Raw genomic sequence first — 24,266 nt, 5'->3', positions numbered from 1 at the left:
ACTCCACAACAAGTTAGAAAACATGTCTGAGCAAATTTTCATCAGGAAAGCCAAGAAAAAGTCCTAGTGAGTCATTTTTCCACCCAATGGCAACTTAGGAAGACAAAAAGAGACATCTGTGGACACTGGGGTGGAAGATGGCCAGGAGCACAGTGCAGTGCCAGTGGCAGTAGCATAGTTCTCAGGGAGAGGAAGACAATTGAGATCAAGCACTGGGGCAGAAAGAGATCCCAGGGGACCTCTGAACTAATACTGGGAGCAGGAAAGGGGGCCATCTGGCAACTCTGTCACCCATTATCCAGTTCTGGGTCATAGATGCAGGGTAGAGAAGAGTGACTGCAAATGATCAAAGAAGACCATGACATCAAGATGATGACATGACTTGCAGCTGACTTTGATTTGAGTGAGAGAGGGCTGTGCAAGGTCACCAACCTTGCTTTCTTCTCCTCTGCCATCTGGATCCAGTGGTCTGATATTCATCAGGATGACTGGAGATGGCCCAGGATGCAATGTGAGACCCTGGCCCTTTAAGGCTCAGGTCCTATAGCATTTTCACTTTGAGTGAGATACACCCATTCAATGAATAGGCTTCTTTAAGTAGTTACTCAAGGGATGACCCCTTTAATTAAAAAAATCAAAATGGGAGGAGAAGACCCTCAGGGTTCCTTGGTAAAAGAGAAACAATGACTATTTAGTATTTAAATCCACTCTGTGCTAGGTGGGTGGGGACTTGTCTAGTCTGTGAGCTCCAGAGTGAATCAGCAATTCAAGACAATATAAGTATCAGATTAATGATATAAAAATCAAGGAGTCTTGTCCTACAGTACAGATTCCAGTGGGAACATACTTCTAGACTGTCTTGAATTCAACTTTTCCATACTAAGCGCCATAGCTTTGTCACTGAGGACATCTAGCATATCCTTTAATCCCTGCCCACATCCTCTAACTTCCAGGACGTTGGAAATCTCCTCAAGTGTCAGTTTGGACCTGTGAAACCAACTCCATTTCGTAGTTGCCAGGCTGACCAGCTTTCAGAAAGGTAAGGAAAGGGGAGAAAATGTGAATGGTTGACATGCTTCAGGGTACCTTTTGAGGTCTGACTGTATCAGTCTCCTTCCTTTTCAATTCATCCTTCACACAAATGCCAAAAAAAGCCTTTTTAAAGCCAGGTGTTCTCCTATTAATTTGCTGTGAAGCCTTTTAGAGGCAGCTGAAGGCACTGTGGAGTCAGGAAGACCTGAAATTAAATCTAGTCCCAGATACTTCCTATATTACAAGTCATTTAACTTCTGCCTCTCTCCACTGTAAAATGAGAATAATAATAGCACCCATCTCTCCGGGTTTCTGTGAAGATCAAATGAGATAATATTTGTAGAGTACTTAGCATAGTGCCTAGTGAATACTATATACTTAATAAATATTTCCTTCCTTTCTTCCTGCCTTCTGCCTTCCCTCCCTTCTTCCCTCATTGTACCTTCTTGTATAAAAATCAAAGACCTAGACCTGGTGTTCAATGCGCTATATTAGTCTAGCTTCCAAACTACCTTTCCTACTTCTTCATGTACTCCCCATTCCTACCTAACTGTACTACTGGCCGTTCCTCAAATGTAATGTTTATACAAGTTGTTTCCCATGCCTGGAATACTCTCTGTCCTCTACTTCATTTCTCTTCAGGGTCTTCCCTTTTTCATAAAGCCTTCCCTGATACTTCCACTTGTTAATGTTCTCTTCCTCTCCAAATTACTTTGTATTTATTTATACATGTGTACATTGTATCCCTTCAGCAGAATGTCAGTTTCATGAGGGCAAGGATTATTTCCATTTTTTAAAATTTGTATCCTCAGTACCTAGCATACTGTTTTTGCACAGAGACCACTGGTAACTATAATCTGAATAAATATTTGTTAAATTACATTGATTGATGTATATAATAGATGGCATAGTGGATGGAGTGCCTGGAGTCAGGAAGATTATCTTCCTGAGTTCAAATTTGGCCTCAGACACTTACTAGCTGTGTGACCCTAAGCAAGTCACTTAACCCCATTCATCTCAGTTTCCTTATCTGTAAAGTGATCTGGAGAAGGACCACACAAACAACTCTAGTATCTTTGCCAAGAAAACCCCAAATGGCATCCACAAGAGTCAAAACTCGAAATGGGGTCACAAAGAATCAGATGTGACTCAAATGACAGAAAAACAAAAATTTGTTGTTAGGAGGGGACCAGAGATGTTCTGAGGTTGTCAATATCCCCACCTTCTACTCTCCAATCACACACACACTTTTGATTTGAAGCAGCTGAGGCAAGTTTGTGCACAAGGTCATGCAGCTAGTGATAGAAAGAGATGGAAACAGCACCTGGGTTTTATCTTAGTGATCTTTATATTTTAAAAACTGTTATTGTTATTTTTTGTTTTTGCATCTTTATTTCCACATCCCAGAGACCAGTCTTTTATAACAAAGAATAAAAGAGAGGAGAAAAAAAAGAACACCAAACAGTTTCTTGAAAGTAAGCAATATATCAGTGGACATTTTATGCAGTGTTCCACAATCATAGCCTTCTACCTGTATAAAGAAAGAAGGGAGGTGTTTTTTCTTCTCTCTGCTTTGAAACCAAACTTGATCATTTTAATTATGCTAATTTCAGTTTCTTTTGTTGTTGTTTTCCCCTTTTACCTTGTTATGGTCATTCTATAAAATGTTTTCCTGGCTTTTGTTTATTCATTACTCTTGGTGCTAGATTATGCTGTCTCAAGTAATCAACTTGAAGAACGGGAATCCATTTTACTACCCATCTTTCCAGAGTACATCTAAGTGTGAGTGACTTCTGAGGTGAGTTAAGGGAATAGGATAGTTAAAGATAGTTTTTTCCAAGAACTGTTTATTAAACTCTATTTTTAGAAGAGAAATTTGGAGCCAGAAACATAACTCATAATTACATCATTGCAATTCCACAACTGGTTATGTGTAATTAGTTCTTATGATACAATTTTGGGGCTACCACCTTCTGTAGTTTGATGAAATAATCTAAAAAGAAAAACTAAAATAAAAAAATAAAATGTATCTCTTAGAATAAGAGCTATATCTTTCAAACATTCTCTGCTCATTTCCTTCTCTGATCTTTAATTCAAACCTTTCCCTGTACTGCTTTCTTCTTCTCCTAAAGACTCATTACTGAAAGAAGGAGGAATTAAAGCCAGCCACTGCTGAGCCATTGTCCATGGTCTTTGAAAGATTGTGGGAAATAGGACCTTAGTTCTAGAAAAGGGCAGATATTGTCTTGATTTTCAGCAAAGAAAAGAGAACAGAAAGAAAGCTTCAGTGATGAATCATCACAATTATGGACTACTCATTAGATATTTTAAACTGTTAAATTTCATAAGCATCTCAGATTCTAAACTAGGAGTGGGAAACCTGGTGTAAACTCATTTTCTTTCCCTTAAACCTACCTTTCTTTCAAATTTTAATTTTTCTTTTTAAGAGCACCACCATTGTTCCAGTCACCCAGGTTCGCAATCATGGTGTTATTTTCAACTCTTTGTTCTCCCTCTAGCATCCTCTTAGTTGCCAAATCCTACCTTACCTACGTCCACAATATCTTTCCCCTCTGACCTCTCAACTCATAGCCACCACTTCTCACCTGGACTATTGCAATAGCTTCTCAGTTGGTCTCCTGCCTCAAATTTCTTCCCCAACTACAATTTATCTGCCAATCACGCTGCCAATGTGATTTTCCTAAAGGGCAAATCTGACTGTCATTCCTTGTGCAATAAATTTCAGTGGCTCTCAGTTACCTGAAGATTCTACCATAAATAATCAACTATAAATTAATCTATTTGCCATTTATGGGTAGGTCCTGATTAGTATAAATAATTGCTGAAGCAGTTGTATGTATTCAGATTTACACTATTTGAAATTATAATTATATAAAATATGGTAATTGGTTACAGCTCAATGGAAATATGCCATAATAATTTTTTTTTAATGCAACCATTTCAGATGATTCACTATTTGCACTATTCAGTATCTAACTCTCCAGATCTTTACCACATAATTCCAACCTTATTATAGTTTTTTTCCTTTCCCAAATTCTCTAGTTTAGGCAAACTGGCTTTCTTACTGTTTCACATACATGCCATTGCTATCTATTTGACTGGTTGTCCCTTATGCCTGAAATGTTTTCCCTCATCTACTTCACTCCTTAGAATTCTTAACTTCCTTCAGTGCTCAGCTCAATGAGAGGGCCTGCTGGGTCTGGAGTCCAGAAAGCCTGAGCTGGAACCGTGGCCTCAGACACTAGCTGTGTGACCCTGGGCAAGTTTCTTAACCTCTCTGCCTCAGTTTCAATTCTAAAATGAGGATAATAGGATCTACCTTGAAGGGTTGTTGTGAGGCTCAAATGAAATATTTATAAAAAGAACTTAGCATAGTGCCTGCCACATAGTAGTATATATATATGCCTTGTTTTTTCCTTCCTCCCTTTCCTATGTGAAACTTTCCACATCTGTTGGTAGATCTTACCCCACCATTATCTTGTATCTGTTTTGCATATATTTTATTTATATTTATGTATGAATATGTTGGCCCCCCTCACTAGATCATAAGATCCTCAAGGGCAAGGACTAAGACTGTTTCACTTTTGATTGTCTATGTCCAGCATTTATTAAATATTTGTTGATTGATCACAAACTGTATGCCAGTGATCTTGACCTCTATATCTGGGATAATTCTAAAATGAATCATTGAAGAGATGGTTAGAGAGTATCTAGGAAAAGAGTTGATGATAACAAAGAGCTCACAAGCTATCAAAAACAGATCAGGTCATATCTAGGAAATGGAAACGAGGTGGATGTTTATTGATTGGAGAATGGCCAAAGAAAATGTGGTACATGAATATAATGGAATGTTATTGCATTGGAAAACAAGAAATGAAGCATTGCATAGTGAATGGAGAGCTGGCCTTGAATTTGGATTCTAGTCTCACCTCCTCCATGTACCTGCTTTGTGACCTTGGGAATATTTACTTAATCTCTCAATGCCTCTAGAGCTAGAAGGTACAGGCCTGCATTAGTAAAGGGTGCTTCCTCATCTGGGAGTTATAAAATAACAAGTTCTGTCTCTAAGAAATGTTGAATATGAAGACTCCAGAGAAGTGAAGAGACATTTATGAATGTATGCAAAGTGAAAGTAGAAGCAAGAGAAGAAACAATAGAAATGGAAAGAAAAATAAAATGAAACTGAATGTTTGTGTTATTATGCATGCTAAGCTTGGCCTCAGAGAAGAGATGAGAAAGTATATTACTTTTCCCTCTGCAGAGGTGGGGGGGCCATTAGTGGGGAGCATTCTCTCTAGGCTGGTGTGGAGGTTAATTTTGTTGAACAGTGTTTCTCTCCTCTTTCTTAAGTCTTTACCTTGGTTTTATAAGTCTAAAGAAGGAGATAGATGTGAGAGATGTAGAAGTAGACTTGATTTTGCACCTTATGGAATGTGGAGGATGAGTAAAGAGTTGAGGCTGACAATAGGGTTGTAAACCCAAGTGTCTTAAAGGATGATGGTACCCTCAATAGTAATGACAAATTCAGAAGATGTATTGGTTTGGGTTGGGGTGGGGGGGAAGACAATGAGTTTAGTTTTGAACAGGTTAAATTTGACATGCTTATGAGATACCCTATTTGAAATGTCCAACAGACAGTTCTGCAGGACTAGAACTCAGGAGACTAGGATTGGATATATAGAACTGGGAATCATCTTCATAGAAATTATCTTTATCTATGGTAAATAATGAGATCATCAAATAAGAAAGTGTAGAGAAAAAAGATAAGAGGGACCAGAGGGGGACATATATAGTTAAGGGGTTTGACATAGAGGATGATGCATCAAAGGAGGCCAAAAAGGAGCAGTTATATAGGGAAGAGGAGAACCAAGAAAGAGCAGTACCATGAAAAGCCAGAGAGGAGAGAGTATCCCAGAGGAAGGACTGAGAAAAGGCCATTACATTTGGCAATAAAGAGATCATCGATAATTTTGGAAAGAACAGTTTCAGTTGAGTGATGAGGTCATCAACCTGACTGCAGAGGTATTAGAGAACAGTGAGAAGAGAGAAGGGAAAGCAAGAAATGGAAAGAGTGAATAAACGTCAACTCCTAACATTTTGGAAACTGGAATTCTTTTGTCCATTGTAGATTCGCTCACTCTTCTAGTCTCATAATTACCATAATTTGGGGCATTATTGATTAGATAAAAGTTTATTTCTGCTATTACATTCCATGATACTGAAGTTTTAAAAATAGTTTTCTTAAGGCTCAAAAGAAATTACTATAGGAGCATTCTAATTTTATAGATACTAAAGTATTTTTTATTGAGAATCAGTCATGATTTTTTATGTTCCCTGAATTAATCAGAGTTTTAGATTCACATCTCACTCTAATCATATGTTATTTTATTCTATAATTCAATATTCATTATCTTTTTCAGTTTCTTGACAGTACTTTCATTAAGTGATTTCTCTCTCATCCTAAAGAATATAAGCTCCTTGAGGGCAGGGACTGTTTCATTTCCATTTTTGTATCCCCAACACATGGCATAGTTCTTGTGTGAGGCAAGAAGCAGTACTTAATAAATGCTTATTTATTGATTGATAATTAAGCCTACAGAAACTGTACTGGAGAGGATCTGAGATAAGGCAGCAGAAGAGATTGCCAACTCAAGTGTGAATAAGATCATAGAATACAGAGGCAAAGGAGAATGAGAGACATTTGAGGAGGAAAGGCAATATTTTAAGACTTTAAAGTAAAGTAAGTTGTTAAAACATTGTAAGTATTATTTATTTAAAATATTTTCCCCATTTGTTCTTTTTATATCAATAACATTTCCCTGTTTCTCTTCCTCCTGTGCCTTGCCAGAGAGTCATTCCTTAAAATAAAGAAGAAAAAAAATGAGGAAGAAAACAGAAGTTGTGCAAAACTAACCAACACTTTAAAAAAAGTTTGATTTTAAATCATACCCAAACACCCTGACTTCTGCAAAGGAGATGGAAATAGGGATTGCCTCATACTTCTTTGGGGCCAAGCTTCGTCCTTATGTTATATATTTTCATCATTCAGTTTTGATTGTGCTGTTTTTTCCATTTATTCTGTTGTACTGTTGTAGTCATTGAGTATGCTCTTTTCCTGGTCTTGCTTAGAAAAGAATAAAAAAAAAGACTAATATAGATCCCTCAGGTCTAAATCTTTTTCCTGTGGTTGTTTTGGCTTTTGTCTCTGAAGGACAATAATCCTTCTTTCTCCTCCCAGAAGCCACAGTCTTCAAGAATGTGTCAGTTTTGGTTACTCAGGAATTTACAAAAATCCCCATCTTCTAACCTGGGGTATGGTCCTGTTTGGGCAGTTTGCCACATTTACTTTAGCCACTCTGTATATCAACAGCACGTTGTTCCTGAGTTTTTGCCAAAGTAGACAAAAGAACAGATCATATGAGATCCCTTGTGCCTCTTGCTTGGGGTGTCCCTCCGGGATTCTCTTTACTGTTAAATTGGCAAAACCTTCCGCAAACATATCACCTCTAAGTATGTAAAAGAATTTAACTACCTTAAAAAAAAAAGCCAAGGAAAAGGAGCAGCCCTATCGGGTTGCATTGTCCTCTTGATTTTGTCCTACCTCTAGCATACCCTCCTTTCATCTCTACCCCAATTCCAAGCCTACCCTTGTTTTTTTTTTTAAACCTTGAAGCTTTTCCATATCCTGTCAATAAGAAATTCTTTCTTCCTCCTTTTAGTCCTAATACTTGTCTATTGTACGCCATCTCTTTTTGGACCCAGCCTTTGATTTCATTATATATAGAGAACTCTCCAGTGAGAAAATTCCTTTTACCAATGCCGACTTGCAATTGTTCTGAAACTGAAAGTCTTAAGAGTGTCTCCTGGGACATTTAAAGTTGAACTGATCCTCCGAGTCAAACAGTCAGTATGTGTCAGAAACAGAACTCAAACTCAGGTTTTCAGCATTCTAGGACTAGCTTTCTATCCACTATATTTCAATTTACTGCCTATTATTTCATCTTATGATATAATTATTTTGGAGTACATGTATTATCTCCCTTATTATATTGGAAATTCCTTAGGACAGGGACTGTCTCCCGTTCATCTTCTAAGTCTAACCCTGAACTTTGCTCATATTGGCAAATGTTTGGTGAATTGGCTAAAAAAAAATTCCCACAGCCTCTAATGAAAAAGATACAAAAGTATGAATGGTGTAGGTAGGGATCTTCACACAGTACACTGTAAGAATAGGTAAAGATCATACCAAGACTTCAGAAATTTATACCTTCAACTGCTAACTGCAACCTCATTTCCACTCTTCTGGTCATCTCTTGTGTTTGTAACCTTGGCATCTTCCTTGTTTCCTCACTTCTATCTTGCCCCACATATCCAATCACTTGCCAGATCTTGCAGTATTTACTTCTTCTCTTTAATCCAGTTCTTTCTTTTTGCCCACATAGATACCACTTTCAGGTCAGGCTTTTATTCCTTCTCACCTAAATTCTCATAACTGCTTTCTAATTGGTCTCCCCTGCCTCAGCTTTCTCTGAACTCCAGTCTATCCTCTGAACAGCTTCTAAGGTGATTTTTTTTTTAAAGCACAGATCTGACCATGTTATTCCATTGCTCAATAAACTCCAGTGATAAGATATAAATTCCTGTGTTCAGTTTTAAAACCCTTCACAATCTGACCCTTCCCTTTCTGGCTTCATTGAACATTACTGTCCAACCACCCTCATCCCCCACCCTCGAAATAATTTTCTTTCCATTGGCCTTCCTTGACCTTCTCTCTTATTCTTTAAACATGGCACTGCATCTTCTGTGTCTGTGCTTTTGCTAGCCATACTCCATGCTTGAAATACACTCTTCCTCTGCCTTACAGAATTCTTTTTCCTTCAAGATTCTGGAAGTTGTACTCTCTCCTTGGGGTCTTCATCTTTCTCTATCTCTGTTTCTGCTATCTTCCTATTTTCCTCCTACCAGAAATTGCACTATGTCCTTGCCTAGGACACTGGAATCTGATAGGTGAACCTATGCCTTATCCTACATGGAATCCAGGGTACTCCACACTTCCCTGGCAATTTACAAACCAGGCTGCTTTAGGCCTGCTTGTATGTGTTTTCCCAGGGCTTAGCATAGTGCCTCACATATAGTAAGTGCTTAATAAATCCTATTCATTCTTTCATACGTTCAAGACACAGTTTAAGCACTACCTTCTAAATAACCCATGTAACTCCCTTGCTGACCTCCTTCCCCATAATACTACGTTCTGTTTCCCTAACTACCTTGTTCTGGAGCAGCTTGGTGACATGCTGGTCTCAGAATCAAGAAGACCTGGGTTCAGATGTGGCCACAGACACTAGCTGTGTACAAGTTACTTAACTCCTATTTTTCAGTTTTCTCATCTGTAAAATGAGGATAATAATAACACCTACCTCTCAGGGTTATTATGAGGATCAGATGAGATAATAATATTAAAGTGCTTAGCACAGTGTAAGCCTGGCACATAGTAAGTGCTACATAAATGTTTTCTATTATTTTTATTTAGCTATTGTAGCCTTGCCTTGTGATGTACAGCTATCCCAGAATCCACCAGAAACAGGTATTTTAGAACAAGTGCTCCCGGGAGGGCTATATGTGAAAGCTTCTGGTGGTGTTTGAGGAGATTTAGGAGAGAGATCCAGGGAGAAGAAGGAGGAAGCAGAGACCCAGGGGTGGCCTCTGCTTGCCTCCACCTTGAAGCCATGTCAGCTCCACAGAGTCAAGCATTTAGCATGTTAGCCTCAGACTTGCATCTCTGTCCCAGCTCTCTGCAAACAGTCCCAGAAGCCTTGCACATAACCCTCTCAGGTGTTCCTGTTCCAAAGCGTCCATTTCTGGTGGATTTTGAGGTGATTGTACATTATAAGGCAGAGCTACTCTGCCTTCTATTAATTTCTATTTATTCTCTTCATATTTATGTTGTATATACTCATATAAGAATATATATATATACACTCCACATTTAAGGCATGTATATATACAATATGCATGCATGTGTATATATGTTCATACATAATACACTCATATAATATTCACATGCATTTATATGTAAGCATATGTACACATCCAATGCACATTATTGTGTATAACTTCATATAAAATGTACATGTACATAACACATAACACATGCATATATACAGGCATATAGTACATACATATATGTAGGTATGTAAATATGTGTATATCTTATTTGTCTATCTACGCATACTTGTTTCTCTATTAATAAAGATTGATTCATTTTTAAAATTGTGTTCCTGATGCCTGGCTTAGTGTTTGGCACACAGTAGGTACTTAATAAACGTTCATTAATTGATGGCATTCTTGACAGTCTTTAGAACAGGTCTGTGCAACATCTGGCCTGTGGAGGTCACTTGCATCCCAAGCAAGCATTTTGGGTGGGCTGGGAAAAATGTAGAGGATGCAACTGTGGTTCAGGTTACCCAAGGTTGTTTTCAGAGAGAGCTAGGAAGACTCACTGGCCCTTTAAGAAGAAGTGATTAAGAGGCCCAGTACCCTCTTAACTGGACAGGCCTGCACAACATGCCACCTGCAGGTCACTTTGGTGGGCCACAAGTGGTCAGTGGACTGTGTGTTGTGCAGGCCTGCTTTGGAAACTAGAATCTCTGAGGAGTATTCCTAGGTAAAATGAGAAGGACAAAATCTTCAATTGGGTAAAATCCTTTTTTGGTAACATGTTTTGCAGTGTGGCTGAGTAGTGGTGCCAGAGCAAACATAGGAACAGGGTTTGTTTTTCCTCACTAACTTTCAGTCTGGGTGTGGATGGGCCTAGATGATGATGTGTTTCAGGGCCAAGTGTGGAGGTTAAGGAATTAGGGCAGGTCTCCGGGATTGAGGTCTAAAGTGTACTCCCAAGTCTTTCCTGATCTGAAACTGAGCCTTTGACACAGGGCCAAAGCCAGACTGATTTTTCACAAGTGAGGCAATATCTGCCCAGATAACAGAGGAACTATTTCAAGGGTAGCCTTCCATTTCATTATTCACAGAGTTTAAAGAGAAGTCTTTTTTTTTCTGTTGTCTAACTTTAATCCTTCTACAGAAATGCAAGTGCCTTAGCCCTCCTGCTACTTCCCATTAATATGTTATACCTCAGAGCTTCAGTGGATCCCAGATCTTATCAATGAGGGATCTGTCTTCCTCCAGTGAGGCAGAACTGGACCCATTCACACCTTCCTATTGTATGTCATTCTTATCCTTGTCCTTTTCCCTGCATCAGTCTTCCACAGAAGATTTATCTGCATGTTGGAGGCCTTCCCTTATTTTTTTTTCACTTTCTCTAAGTATGAATGCGCCCTTGTTCTTGCTCCATGAGTGGCCTGCCTTCTTTGATGTTGTTCCTGACACGTCTTGTGTACAAGTCATTCCTGGTAACTTTCTGTAGCCTATTTAGGCTCACCATGAATATTTCTATTATTCTGTAGGTAATTTGTACTTCTTCAGAGGTTGTGAGGTAATGTGATTTGTAGACACATTGCCTCACAATGGAAGAATACTAGAGTTAACCAGATGGCATCAGGGAGTTACCTGGAGTAATTGAAAATACTATACAAGTGCCAAAATATTCAGCCCATCTCTCTATTCAATTCTGGAGCCAGCTCATTGTTCACCTGTCCATGGTGCTATCTGTTCATGTGTTCCACTGGCATACCATTTGAGAATCCATAGTCACTTCTATTCTGTGATGAGGCAATAGGCTATTTGTGGAGGTTCCCTTCAATCTATCAATTAATTAACAAATATTTCTTAATAACAATAACAACATTAGCAATCATTTATATAGAGCTTTATGTTTTACAAAGTATTTTACAAATATTGTCTCATTTTATTCCCCCCAACAATCCTGGGAAACAAGTACTGTTATTTTCCCAATTCTACAGATGGGAAAATGTAGGCTTACCTAGGGTCATACAGTTAGCAAGTATCTGAAGTGGGATTTGTAAGTTAAAAACCTAGGTGCGCTATGCTGGGTAGTGGAGAGACAAAGAAAGGAGTAAAGCAGTCCCTGTCCTCTAAAGCTTATATTCTATTAGAGGAGCCAATATGAATATATATATATATATATATATATATATATATATATATATATATATATATATATATATATATATATATATATATATATACACATTCTAGAGAGAGAGAGAGAGAGAGAGAGAGAGAGAGAGAATTTATTCAAAATAGATATAATGTGATTCTGAGGGAAAGGAGAATTCTTGAAGATGGAGAATCAGGAAAATGTAGATTTTGAGTGGTTATTAACCTGGAATCTGTGAACTTGATTAAAATTTTTTTTTAATATATAACAATTTCAATAGAATTGGCTTTCTTTGTAATCCTAGGTGTTTTGTTTTATTAATTTAAAAACCTTATTCTGAGAAGGGGTTCATAGGCTTCGCCAGACTGCCAAAGGGGTCAATGAGACAGAAAAAGAGTAAGAACCTCTAATGTAGAAGATGGTACTTGGGCTGAATCTTGAAGCAAGTAAAGGATTCTAAGAGGCAGATGTAAAAAAAGAAAATATCTCACGGGATCATAGATTTTTGAACTGGAAGCAACATGGTGATAATTTTGTCTAATCCCTTCCTTTTCCACAAAAAGCAGATACCCAGATATGTTACTCCAAGGTCATAATACTAGTAAATTGATGAGAACTGAAAACCCTTGACTCCAAATTCAACGTTCTTTTTATTGTATCACTTAGCTTCCTCCTTTTGTAGGTTAAAGAACTTATAATTCCCTCCAAATTTACTAAGTCAATAGTTGAATTTTTCTCTATCCTCACTTTCTCTATGCACATAAAATTATTTGTGATGGAAAAAAATACCACTTAAACACAAAACTACTGAATAATCTCCCAAGTGGGAAAGTGACATCAAATGCATTCTAATTTGTATTTACAGTGGCCTTTGAGGTTTCTTTTATCCTGTCCTCACTCATGATATATGCATTAGTAGTATACATTTAATTGCAGATGTTTCATTCATCGTTGGTTCTTTTCCTATTCCCTATGATTACTTATGATAATGAATCTATTTAATATTCATATGTCTCTAATATGCTTTCACTTTGTAATTTGGGAAATGATAATTTGATTAATTGCTATAAAGGAATTTATTAAGCACCTACTATTTTCCAGGCATAGTCTTTAGCACTGGAGATGCAAAGATAAAACTAAAACAGTCCCTGTCTTTCAGGAGGTTTTATCTTACTGCTGAAAAATAACATGTACACTTGTAAGTTCAATACTTGGAGAAACTGGCAAGACTTTAGGTAGGTAGTAGCGTATCTGATGAGCCTTGATGGAAGGAAGGAATTATAAGATGAAAATAGGAAGAGGTTATTGATACTATTACCCTCCCTCTTTGTGTGTTCTTCCCTTTTTCAATGAAGGTGTATATGATCTATGTCCACTATCATTTCTAAATTTTCAATCTCACATTGGATTGTAAAGTAAGTCTATGAGACAGCATTTTTTCCCAAAGTAGATTGCTTCCAAGACAAAGTTGTAACCAAGCCAGTGATCAATGTCTGTTTTTTTAAAAAAATTCTTATTTATATTGATATCTTTTTGTTTTTATAACACATTCATTAATTTCCGAATATTTCTCTTCCCTCCCTTACCCAATAAGCTATCTCTTATAACAAAGATTTGGAGACAGAAAAAAATAGTTCAACAAAACCAGTGTACATGTCAACCGAGTTTGGCAAAAGAGTCTTCCTTCTGCCTTGGCAAAAAAGGGAGAAAAATGTGTTTCTCATCTTTCTTTCCCCCAGGGCCATTGTAATTGTTTAGAATCCAGTTTTGTTTTATTGCCATTTATGTTTACATTGATATAGTTGTTTATATTGTTTCCTTGGTTCGATTGACTACTTTGTACATCAGTTCATATAAACCCATATGTTCTCATGCTTCTCTGTATTTTTCATAGTTGTCATTTCTTATGGAGCATTAGTGTCTCATCCCATTCAGGCATCACAATTCACTAAACCATGCCCCAATCAGAGGACACCCATTTCCTCTCCTTCCCAGTCCTTTGATAGCACAAACAGTACTACCATCGTCATTTTGGAGTGCATGGGACTTTTCTTTCTGCTACTGAACTTGGGCTAGATGCCTAGCAGTGTGATCTCTGGAACAATGGGTATAGACATTTTAGTTGTCCTTTAGCAATAATTTCATGGTGCTTTCCAGAACGGTTGGACTACTTCACAGTTCCGGTAAACATGTCTGTCTTTTCATAGTCCTTCTCACCCTATTACTATCTTTTGTCATCTTTACTGATTTTACTAGGTATGAGGCAAAACTTGAAAATTGCTTGAATTTCTCTCACAGTGATTTGGAGCAATCTTTCCTTGAAATTTTAGTTTTGATTAGTGCTTCAGGTCTGTGCTGAAACTGTTTGCTCAAGTCATACCAAAAGCTCTTCTATTTCTTATAGTAGTTATTGTTATACTAATTTTTAGATCCTACAGAGAGCATCACTGGGTCCTAGTTTGACTTGGCTTGGTTGACTTAAGTTTTTTGTTAGTTTTTTCTTTTTCTATTTAGTATTTTGTATTTCCCAGTCACATGTAAAATCAAGTTTTAACATTTGTTTTTAAAACTTTGAGTTCCAAATTCTCTCCCTTTGTCCCTCCTTACCCTACCTCATTGATCCTCATTGACAAAGCAAGCAATTCCATATAGATTATGCATGTGTAGTCATGCAAAACATTTCCATAATAGTCATGTTGTGAAAGAAAGCATAGACAAAACACAAAAAACAAAAACAAACCCCAAACAAAGAAAAAAAAACTTCAAGAAAAATAAAGAAATCAAAAAAGTATGCTTCAGTCTGTATTTAGACACCATCAGTTCTTTTTCTGGGGATGGACAGCATTTTTCATCATAAGTCCTTGAGAGTTGTCTTGGACCATTGTATTGCTGTCATTCACAACTGATCATCTTACAATATTGCTTTTACTTTGTACATAGTACATTTCATTTTGCTTCAGCTCATGCAAGGTTTTCCAGGCTTTTCCAAGAGCATCCTGCCCATCATTTCTCATAGCACAATAGTATTCCATCAAAAATCACATACCACAACTTCTTCACCCATTCCCCAGTTGATGGATGTCCTCACTTTCCAATTCTTTGCCCCCAGAAAAGAGCTGTTATAAATATTTTGGTACATATAAGTCATTTTCTTTTTTTAAATCTCTTTTTGGGATACAGATGTAGTGGTATTGCTAGGTCAAAGGCTATGCATGACTTTATAGCCCTTTTGAGTGTAATGCTAACTTGCCCTACAGAGTGGTAGAATCAGTTCACAACTCCACTAACAGTTGCATTAATGTCCCATTTTTTTCTCCCACCCTTTATCATCTGTTATTTTCCTTTTCTGCCCTGTTAGCCAATCTAATAGGTATGAGATAGTACCTCAGAATTGGTTTAATTTGCATTCCTCCAATCAATAGTGATTTAGAGGATTTTTTCATATTACTATAGATAGCTTTGATTACTTTATCTGAAAACTGATTATTTGTCAATTGGGGAATGAAATGCCTCTTACATTTTATAGGTTTGACTCAGTTCTTTGTATGTTTGAGAAACAAGGCCTTCATCAGAGAAACTTGCTTCAAAAATTTTTCTTCACAGTTGCTATTGCTAACTGTATTTCCCTTCATACTATTCCCTTCCACTTGATTTATTCTTTTCTTTTTCTCCTTTTATTTGTCCCTCCTCTACTATTTTGCTCCTGATTATCCCTCCCCCAATCTACCCTCCCTTTTATTTCTCCCCTTCCTCCCTTTTCTAATGCCGTTCCTCTCTTACTTTCCTGTGAGGTAGGATGGATTTCCATACCCAGTTAAGCGTATATATTATTCCTCCTTTGAGCCCATTCTGATGAGAGTAAGGTTCACTCACTCCCCCTCATTTCTCCTCTCTTCCCCTCCACTATAAAAGCTTTTTCTTGCCTCTTTTATGTGAGATATCCCATTGTATCCCTCCTTTCCCCTTTCTCCCAGTATGTTCTTCTCTTACCCTTAGTTTTATATTTTTAGATAGCATCCCTTCATATTTAACTCACAACTGAGCCTGCTATCTATATGTACTCTTTCTGTCTGTCCTAATAATGACAAAATTCCTATGCATTACAGATATCATCTTTCCAGGTAAACAGTTTGACCTTATTAAATTTCTTATGATTTCCCTTTCCATTTTACCTGTTTATGCTTCTCTTGAGTCTGGTATTTGAAGTAAAATTTTTGATTTAGCTCTTGTTTTTTATTAGGAATCCTTAAAAGTCCTCTATTTCATTGAGTTTCCATTTTTTTCACTTGAAGGATTATACTCAGTTTTGCTGGATAGGTGATTCTTGGTTGTAATTCTAGCTCTTCTGCCCTCTAGAATATCATATTCCAAGGCCTCTGATCTTTAAATGGAGAAGATGCTAAATCTTGTGTTATTCTGACTTGGCTCCATGGCACTTCAATTATTTCTTTTTGGCTGCTTACAGTATTTTCTCCTTGACCTGGGAACTCTGGAATTTGCCTATAATATTCCTGGGAGTTTTCATTTTGGGATCTCTTTCAGGAGATGATTGGTGGATTCTTTCAATTTCAGTTTTATCCTCTGATTCTAGAATATCAGGGCAGTTTTCTTTGATAATTTCTTGAAAGATGATATCTAGGCTCTTTTTTGATTGTGACTTTTAGATAGTCCATTAATTTTTAAATTATCTCTCCTGGATCTGTTTTCTAGGTTATTTGTTTTTCCAATGAGGTGTTTCATATTATCTTCTGTTTTTTCATTTTTTTTGGTTTTGTTTTATTGCCACTTGATTTCTCATAAAGTCATTAGCTTTCATTTGCTCAATTCTAATTTTTAAGGAATTTTTTTTCAGTGAATTTTTGTGCCTCTTTTTCTATCTACTCAATTTTGCTTTTTAAGGCATTCTTCTCTTCATTGGATTTTTGGACCTCTTTTACCATTTGGCCTAATCTGCTTTTTAAGGTACTATTTTCTTCTCCTTTACTAAGCTGCTGACTCATTTTTTCATGATTTTCTTTCATCACTTTCATTTCTCTTCCTGGTTTTTTCTCTGCCTCTTACTTGATTTTTCAGAATTCTTTTTGGACTTTTCTATGACCTGAAACTAATTCATATTTTTCATGGAGGCTTTGGATGTAGGAGCTCTGACTTTGTTATCTTCTTCTGAGTGTATTTTGCTCTTTCTTGTCATCATAGTAACTTTCTGTGGTCAGATTTTGTTGTTGTTGTTGTTGTTTGCTCATATTCCCAGCCTCTTACTTGACTTTTAACTTATGCAGCTGTTTTCAGAGATACTTCTAGGGATCTCTAAGTTTTCAGTTCTTCTGGGGTAGTATGATTTAAAGGGAGGTATTTACTACTCTCCTGGATTGTATTCTAGTCTGTGAGTGACCATAAGCACTCTCTTCTCCCCTGGAACTGTGATGAGGGTCCCCCCTCTACTATGGCCAGAAGTTCTAGTGCGCTGGTACTTGTCCTTGCCTTGGGACTGCCACCCAGGATTGTGACCTGGATGCAAGTATAGGCAAAGCAACAGAGTCCAGCCTCATTGCTACCAAAGCAACCCCCTGTAATCTTCTTCTGACCAGTTGTTTGACCCCCTTACTGTCTGTGGGCTGAGAGCTCCAGAAACAGCCACTACCACTGCTGATTCAGTGGTTCCCAAGGGCTGCTCCTGATTTGCTGGGACCAGGGCTGTGTTTGTACAGCCTACGCTGGACTGTGCTCCACTCTTACCCAGGTCTGACAGGCCTTTCCTGCCATCCTTCTAAGTTGTCTTTGGTGTCTGTGGGCTTGAGAGGTCTGGAAACCATCACTGCTACCAGTGAGTTAGTTGCCTTTCCCCCTGACTTTCTAAGTTGTCTTGGGTTGGAAAATTATTTCACTCCATCTTTTTGTGAATTTTGCCTCTCTAGAATTCGTTTCGAGTCATCATTTAAAGATATTTGGAGGCATTTGGGGGAGAGATGCCTTTACTCTGCCATCTTAGCTCCTCCTCATTATTATTAGTTTTATCTCTTCGGGAAGTATATGCTCATATTTGATTGTTCACTGTCATCTTCTAAATGTGCTATGTTTTAGACTAGAGTGAGTTAGTTATACTGTTCATTCAATCAATTGAATAGTAATCAACAAACATTTAATAAGTGCCCAGTATTTTCCACATAATGATGATATGATATGAAGAGAAAAATTACAATGTCCTTGCCATCAAGGAGCTTACATTCTATTAATTTCTGTCCCCTCTCGCTGCCCTGCTTTTCAGCTTCCTTTTGTATATTGTCTTCCTCTGTTAGATTGTAAGCTAGCTCCTTGAGAGCAAGGTCTGTCTTTCTTTTTTGTACATGTATTAGTAGAGTTTAGACAATGCCAGGCACATAGTAGGTACTTAATAAATGTTTATTCACTAACTGCCTAATTTTTGGGGAAGTGTTAGCTGCTGAATGGATCAGGAAAGGCCTCATCTCAAATCCTGAGCTTTACAGAGTCAGTAATAAAAAGCAGCATTTATAGAGTTTGATAGGACCTAAAGTGGAGATACAAACATTGTCCTTTGCTATGCAAATATGATAGGTGACTATACTCAGTTTGTTAGCACTGTCTTACTTTTAAAGTGATCTTTCTAAACATGGACCTGTTCAAGTTCAAATGAGGATACAGTAAACTCTCTGTTATCTGCAGTTCTAGGAAACTAAAACCACCTGGCATTTCTTTAATGACTAGAACAGTGATTTCATCTTCGTGGGGAATTCTGGAGGAGGGAATTCCCCCCAAATGATGGAGGTCAGTAACTCCTTTGTAATTTTGTGAGAGAATTGCCTAGGGGTGCTGAGAAGTTAAATGATCCAGTTGGTATGTGTCAGAGGTGGGAAAAGAACCCAGGTCTTCCTTACTCCTAGACTTGACCCTCCATCAATTGTATCATTCTGCCTTTTATGAACTGTAATTTTCTTTGTATATCTACAGATATATAAACTTTTTTAAAAAATTAATTTGTTTTCAGATATATAAACTTTGACATCTGCTAAAGCCATGCCTTTCTTTTTTTCATTCATTCTTTTTTAATTAAAACTGAAATACATAATAGAAAAGTAACATAAACTTAAATTTAAAATAAGAAAAAAAACATCATGTACAACAACATAGGAGAGAATTCAGAATATGAAGCAATAACTTTTCATTTTAAGAAAGCCCATATATTAAATACTGTGTGTTATATTGAAAGTTGTCCATCTTTCTTTCCCTGTAGGTTTTTTTTTTGTTCTCTGTTTGATACTTTTAAGAAAAATTAATTTATTTATTTTCAGTTTTCAACAGTTACTTCCATAGGTTTTAAATTTTCTCCTCCTTCCTCCTCCTTCCCTCCCCTTGACAGCATGCAATTTTATATGGATTCTTCACATACATTCTCATTAAACACACTTTCACATTAGTCATGTTACATAGAAAAATCAAAACAAATGGGAGAAACCAGGAGAAAAACCAAACTGAAATAAAACATAACACAAGAGAACATAGTCTGCTTCATTCTGTGATCCAATTCCATAGTTCTTTCTCTGGATGTAGATGGCATTTTGCATCAAGAGTTCTTTGGGAATGTTTTAGGTCCTTGCATTGATGTGAAGGGCTGTCTTATCAGAAACAGCCCTCTCACCCTGTGGCTGTTTCTATGTTTAATATTCTCCTGGTTCTGCTCTTTTCACTCAGCATCAGTTCATATAAGTCTTTCTAGGTTTTTCTGAAGTCCGACTGTTGATCATTTCTTATAGCACAATAGTATTCCATTACATTGTTATACCACAACTTGTTCAGCCATTCCTCAATTGATGGGCATTCCCTTGATTTCCATTTCTTGATCACTACAAAAAGAGCTGCTATAAATATTTTTGTACATGTGGGACCATTTCCGATTTTTATGATCTCTTTGGGATATAGCCCTAGAAGCGATATTACTGGGTCCAACGGTATGCACATTTTTGTAGCCCTTTGGGCATAGTTCCAAATTGCTTTCCAGAATGGTTGAATCAGTTCGCAACTCCGCCAACAATGCATTAGAGTTCCAATTTTTCTATATCTTCTCCAGCATTTCTTATTTTCCTGTTTTGTCATGTTAGCCAATTTGATAGGTGTGATATGGTACCTCAGAGTTGTTTTGATTTGCATCTCTCTAATCAATAGTGATTTAGAGCATTTTTTCATATGACTATAGATAGCTTTAATTTCTTTCTCTGAAAACTGCCTGTTCATATCCTTTGACCATTTATCAATTATGGAATGACTTGTATTTTTGTAAATTTGACTCAGTTCTCTCTATATTTTAGAAATGAGACCTTTATCACGGACAATAGTTGTAAAAATTCTTTTCCCAGTTTTCTGTTTCCCTCCTAATTTGGGTTGCATTGGCTTTGTTTGTGCAAAAACTTTTCAATTTAATGTAATCAAAATTATCCATTTTGCATTTCATAATGTTCACTATCTCTTATTTGGTCATAAATTCCTCCATAAATCTGACAAATACACTATCCTTTGCTCCCCTGATTTGTTTATAGTTTTAGCCTTTATACCTAGATCATGTACCCATTTGGACTTTATTCTTGTGTATGATGTCAGGCATTGGTCTATGCTCAGTTTTCACCACACTGTTATCCAGTTTTCCTAGCACTTTTTGTCAAACAGTGACTTCTTATCCCAGAAATTGGGGTCCTTGGGTTTATCAAACAATAGACTGCTATAATCATTGACTGCTGTTTCTTGTGTACTTAACCTATTCTATGGATCTACCCCTCTATTTCTTAGCCATTACCAAGTGGTTTTGATGATTGTTGCTTTATAATACAATTTGAGATCTGGTATGGCTAAGTCACGTTCCCTAGCATTTCTTTTCATGAATTCCCTTGATATTCTGGATCTTTTGTTTTCCAGTTGAATTTTAACATTATTTTTTCTAGTTCTAGAAAATAATTTTCTGGTAACTTGATTTGTATGGCACTGAATAAGTAAATTGATTTAGGTAGAATTTTTGTTTTTATTATATTAGCTTGGCCTACCCACAAGCAACTGATGGTTTTCCAATTACTTAGATCTGACTTTATTTGTGAGAAAAGTGTTTTATAATTCTGTTCAAGTAGTCCCTGCCTTTGTTTTGGCAGGTAGACACCCAAATATTTTATAGCTTCTACTATAACTTTAAGTGGGATTTCTCTTTCTCTTGCTGTTGGGTTTTGTTAGTAATATATAGAAATGCAAATGATTTATGTGGGTTTGTTTTGTATCTTGCAACTTTGCCAAAGTTGTTCATTATTCAGGTAGTTTTTTACTTGATTCTCTAGGATTCTCTAATATCATCATATGGTCTGCAAAAAGTCATAACTTAGTTTCTTCTTTGCCTATTTTAATTCCTTTAACTTATTTTTCTTCTCTTATTGCTACAGCTAACATTTCTAGTACCATATTGAATAACAGTGGTGATAATGGACATTGTTTCACTCCAGTCTTATTGGAAATGCATCTAGCTTATCCCCGTTACATATAATACTTGCTGATGTTAGGTAGATACTACTTATTATTTTAAGGAAGGCTCCATTTATTCCCATGTTCTTCTGTGTTTTCAATAGAAATGGGTGTTATATTTTGTCAACGGCTTTTTCTGCATCTATTGAGATAATCATATGGTTTTTGTTAGTTTTGTTGTTGATATGATCAATAATGCTGATAGTTTTCCTAATATTGAACCAGCCTTGCATTCTTGCCATAAATCCTACCTGATCATGATGTATTGTTCCCGTGATAAGTTGCTGTAATCTTTTTGCTAGTATCTTATTTAAAACTTTTGCATATGTATTCATTAAGGAAATTAGTCTATAACTTTCTTTCTCTGTTTTGTCTCTTCCTAGTTTAGGTAGCAGAACCACATTTGTATCATAAAAAGAATTTGATAGGACTCCTTCTTTGCTGTTTTCCCAGATAGTCTGTATAGTATTGGAATTAACTGTTCTTTAAATGTTTGATAGAATTTACTTGTAAATCCATCTGGCCCTGGAGATTTTTTCCTAAGGAGTCCGTTGATGGCTTGTTCAATTTCTTTTTATGATATGGATTATTTTAAGTATTTTACTTCCTCTTCTGATAATTTGAGTGATTTATATTTTTAAAAATAATCATTCATCTCATTTGGATTGTCAAATTTATGGGCATACACTTGGGCAAAGTAATTTCTAATTATTGTTTTAATTTCCTCCTTGTTGGAGGTGAGTTCACCATTTTTATTTTTGATACTGGTAATTTGGTTTTCTTCTTTCTTTTTTTAATCAAATTGACCAAAGATTTATCAATTTTATTGGATTTTTCATAAAATCAACTCTTAGTTTTATTTATTAGTTCAATAGTTTTCTTAATTTCAGTTTTATTAATCTCTCCTTTGGTTTTCAGTATTTCTAATTTGGTATTTACTTGGGGATTTTCAGTTTGTTCTTTTTCTAGCTTTTTCAGTTACATACCCAATTCACTGATCTCCTCTTTTTCTATTTTATTCACGTAAGCATTCAGTGTTATAAAACTTCCCCTAACAACTACTTTCACAGTGTCCCATAAGTTTTGGTAGGTTGTCTCATTATTGTCATTCTCTTGAATGAAGTTTTTGATAGATTCTATGATTTGTTGTTTAACTCGCTCATTCTTTAGGATTAGATTATTTAGTTTTCAATTAATTTTTGATCTATCTTTCCGTAGTCCTTTATTGCATATATTTTTTATTGTGTCATGATTTGAAAACGATGCATTGACTATCTCTGTCTTTCTGCACTGGATTGTGAGGTTATGTCCTAGTACATGGTCAATTTTTGTGTGTGTGCCATGTTCTGCTGAGAAAAAGGTATATTCCTTTCTATCCCCATTCAGTTTGCTCCAGAGATCTATCCTATCTACATTATCCAGAATTCTATTCACCTCTTTAACTTCTTTCTTGTTTATTTTGAGGTTAGATTTATCAAGTTCAGAGACAGGGAGGTTGAGGTCCCCCACTAGCATAGTTTTGCTGTCTATTTCTTCCTGTAATTCCCTTAACTTCTCCTCTAAGAATTTGGATGCTGTACCACTTGGTGCAAATATGTTTATTAATGATATTATTTCATTGTCTATAGTGCCTTTTAGCAGGATATAGTTTCCTTCCTTATCTCCTTTGATTAGATCTATTTCTGCTTTTGCTTTGTCTGAGATTAGGATTATTATCTCTGCTTTTTTTATGTCAGCTGAAGTATAATATATTCTGTTCCAACCTTTTATATTTACCCTGTGTGTATTCCCCTGTTTCATATATGTTTTTTGTAAACAGCATATTGTGGGATTATGGTTTTTAATCCATCCTGCTATCCACCTCTGTTTTATGGGAGAGTTCATCCCATTCACATTCACAGTTATGATTACTATCTATGTCTTTCCCTCAATCCTATTCCTGTGCACCCCTCCTCCCATTTATACTCTTATTTCTCCCTTTTCCCTTTCCCTTCACAATAGAGATTTACTTTCGATCACTGCCTCCCTTGATCTTCCCTCCCTTCTATCAGCCCCCCTCCCTTTTCCCTTACTACTTCTTCCCTCCCTTTTTAACCCCCCCCCCTTTTCTTTCCTCTTTCTCCTCCTGCTGCCTGTAGGGCAGGTTAGGTTTCTATAACTTACCTAAGTATGCTATTCCCTCCTTGAATCACATCAGATGAGAGTAAAGCTTAAACAATGCTCATCTCCCTCCCTCTTTCCTTCTACTATAGTATGTTTTTGTGCCTCTTTAGGTGATGTAATTTACCTTTTTCTGCCTCTTCCTTTTCTCTCATTACAATCCCTTCACACCCCTTTCATCACATCAGTTAATTTATACCCACTCCCCTATCTATGTATATCCCTTTTAAATGTCATAATAAATATACAATTCTCAAGAATAATAAGTATCATCCTCCCATATAGGGATGTAAACAGTTTGCCTGTATAGAATAACAAGTTTTTTTCCCCCTTGTTTACCTTTTTATGCTTCTCTTGAGTCTAGTGTTTGAAGATCAGATTTTCTCTTGAGCTCTGGCCTTTTCATCAGGAAGGTCTGAAAATCCTAATCTTTGAATGTCCATCCCCTTGCCTGAAATATCATGCT

General features: G+C 36.6%; 1 protein-coding gene across 1 annotated transcript in view; it reads left to right on the top strand.

The window, feature by feature from the left end:
- Positions 1 to 931: 931 nt before the first annotated feature.
- Positions 932 to 24,266, top strand: part of CEP85L (centrosomal protein 85 like) — a 205,696-nt gene continuing 182,361 nt past the window's right edge. Inside the window, exons 1-2 of the mRNA XM_072643149.1 lie at positions 932 to 1,039; positions 2,739 to 2,830. The gene's annotated coding sequence lies outside the window, so the exon portion shown is untranslated. The remainder of the gene's footprint in view (positions 1,040 to 2,738; positions 2,831 to 24,266) is intronic.

The sequence above is a fragment of the Notamacropus eugenii genome, chromosome 2 (assembly GCF_028372415.1).
Source record: "Notamacropus eugenii isolate mMacEug1 chromosome 2, mMacEug1.pri_v2, whole genome shotgun sequence".
NCBI lineage: Eukaryota > Metazoa > Chordata > Mammalia > Diprotodontia > Macropodidae > Notamacropus > Notamacropus eugenii.
This window is presented reverse-complemented; position numbering and strand designations above follow the sequence as displayed.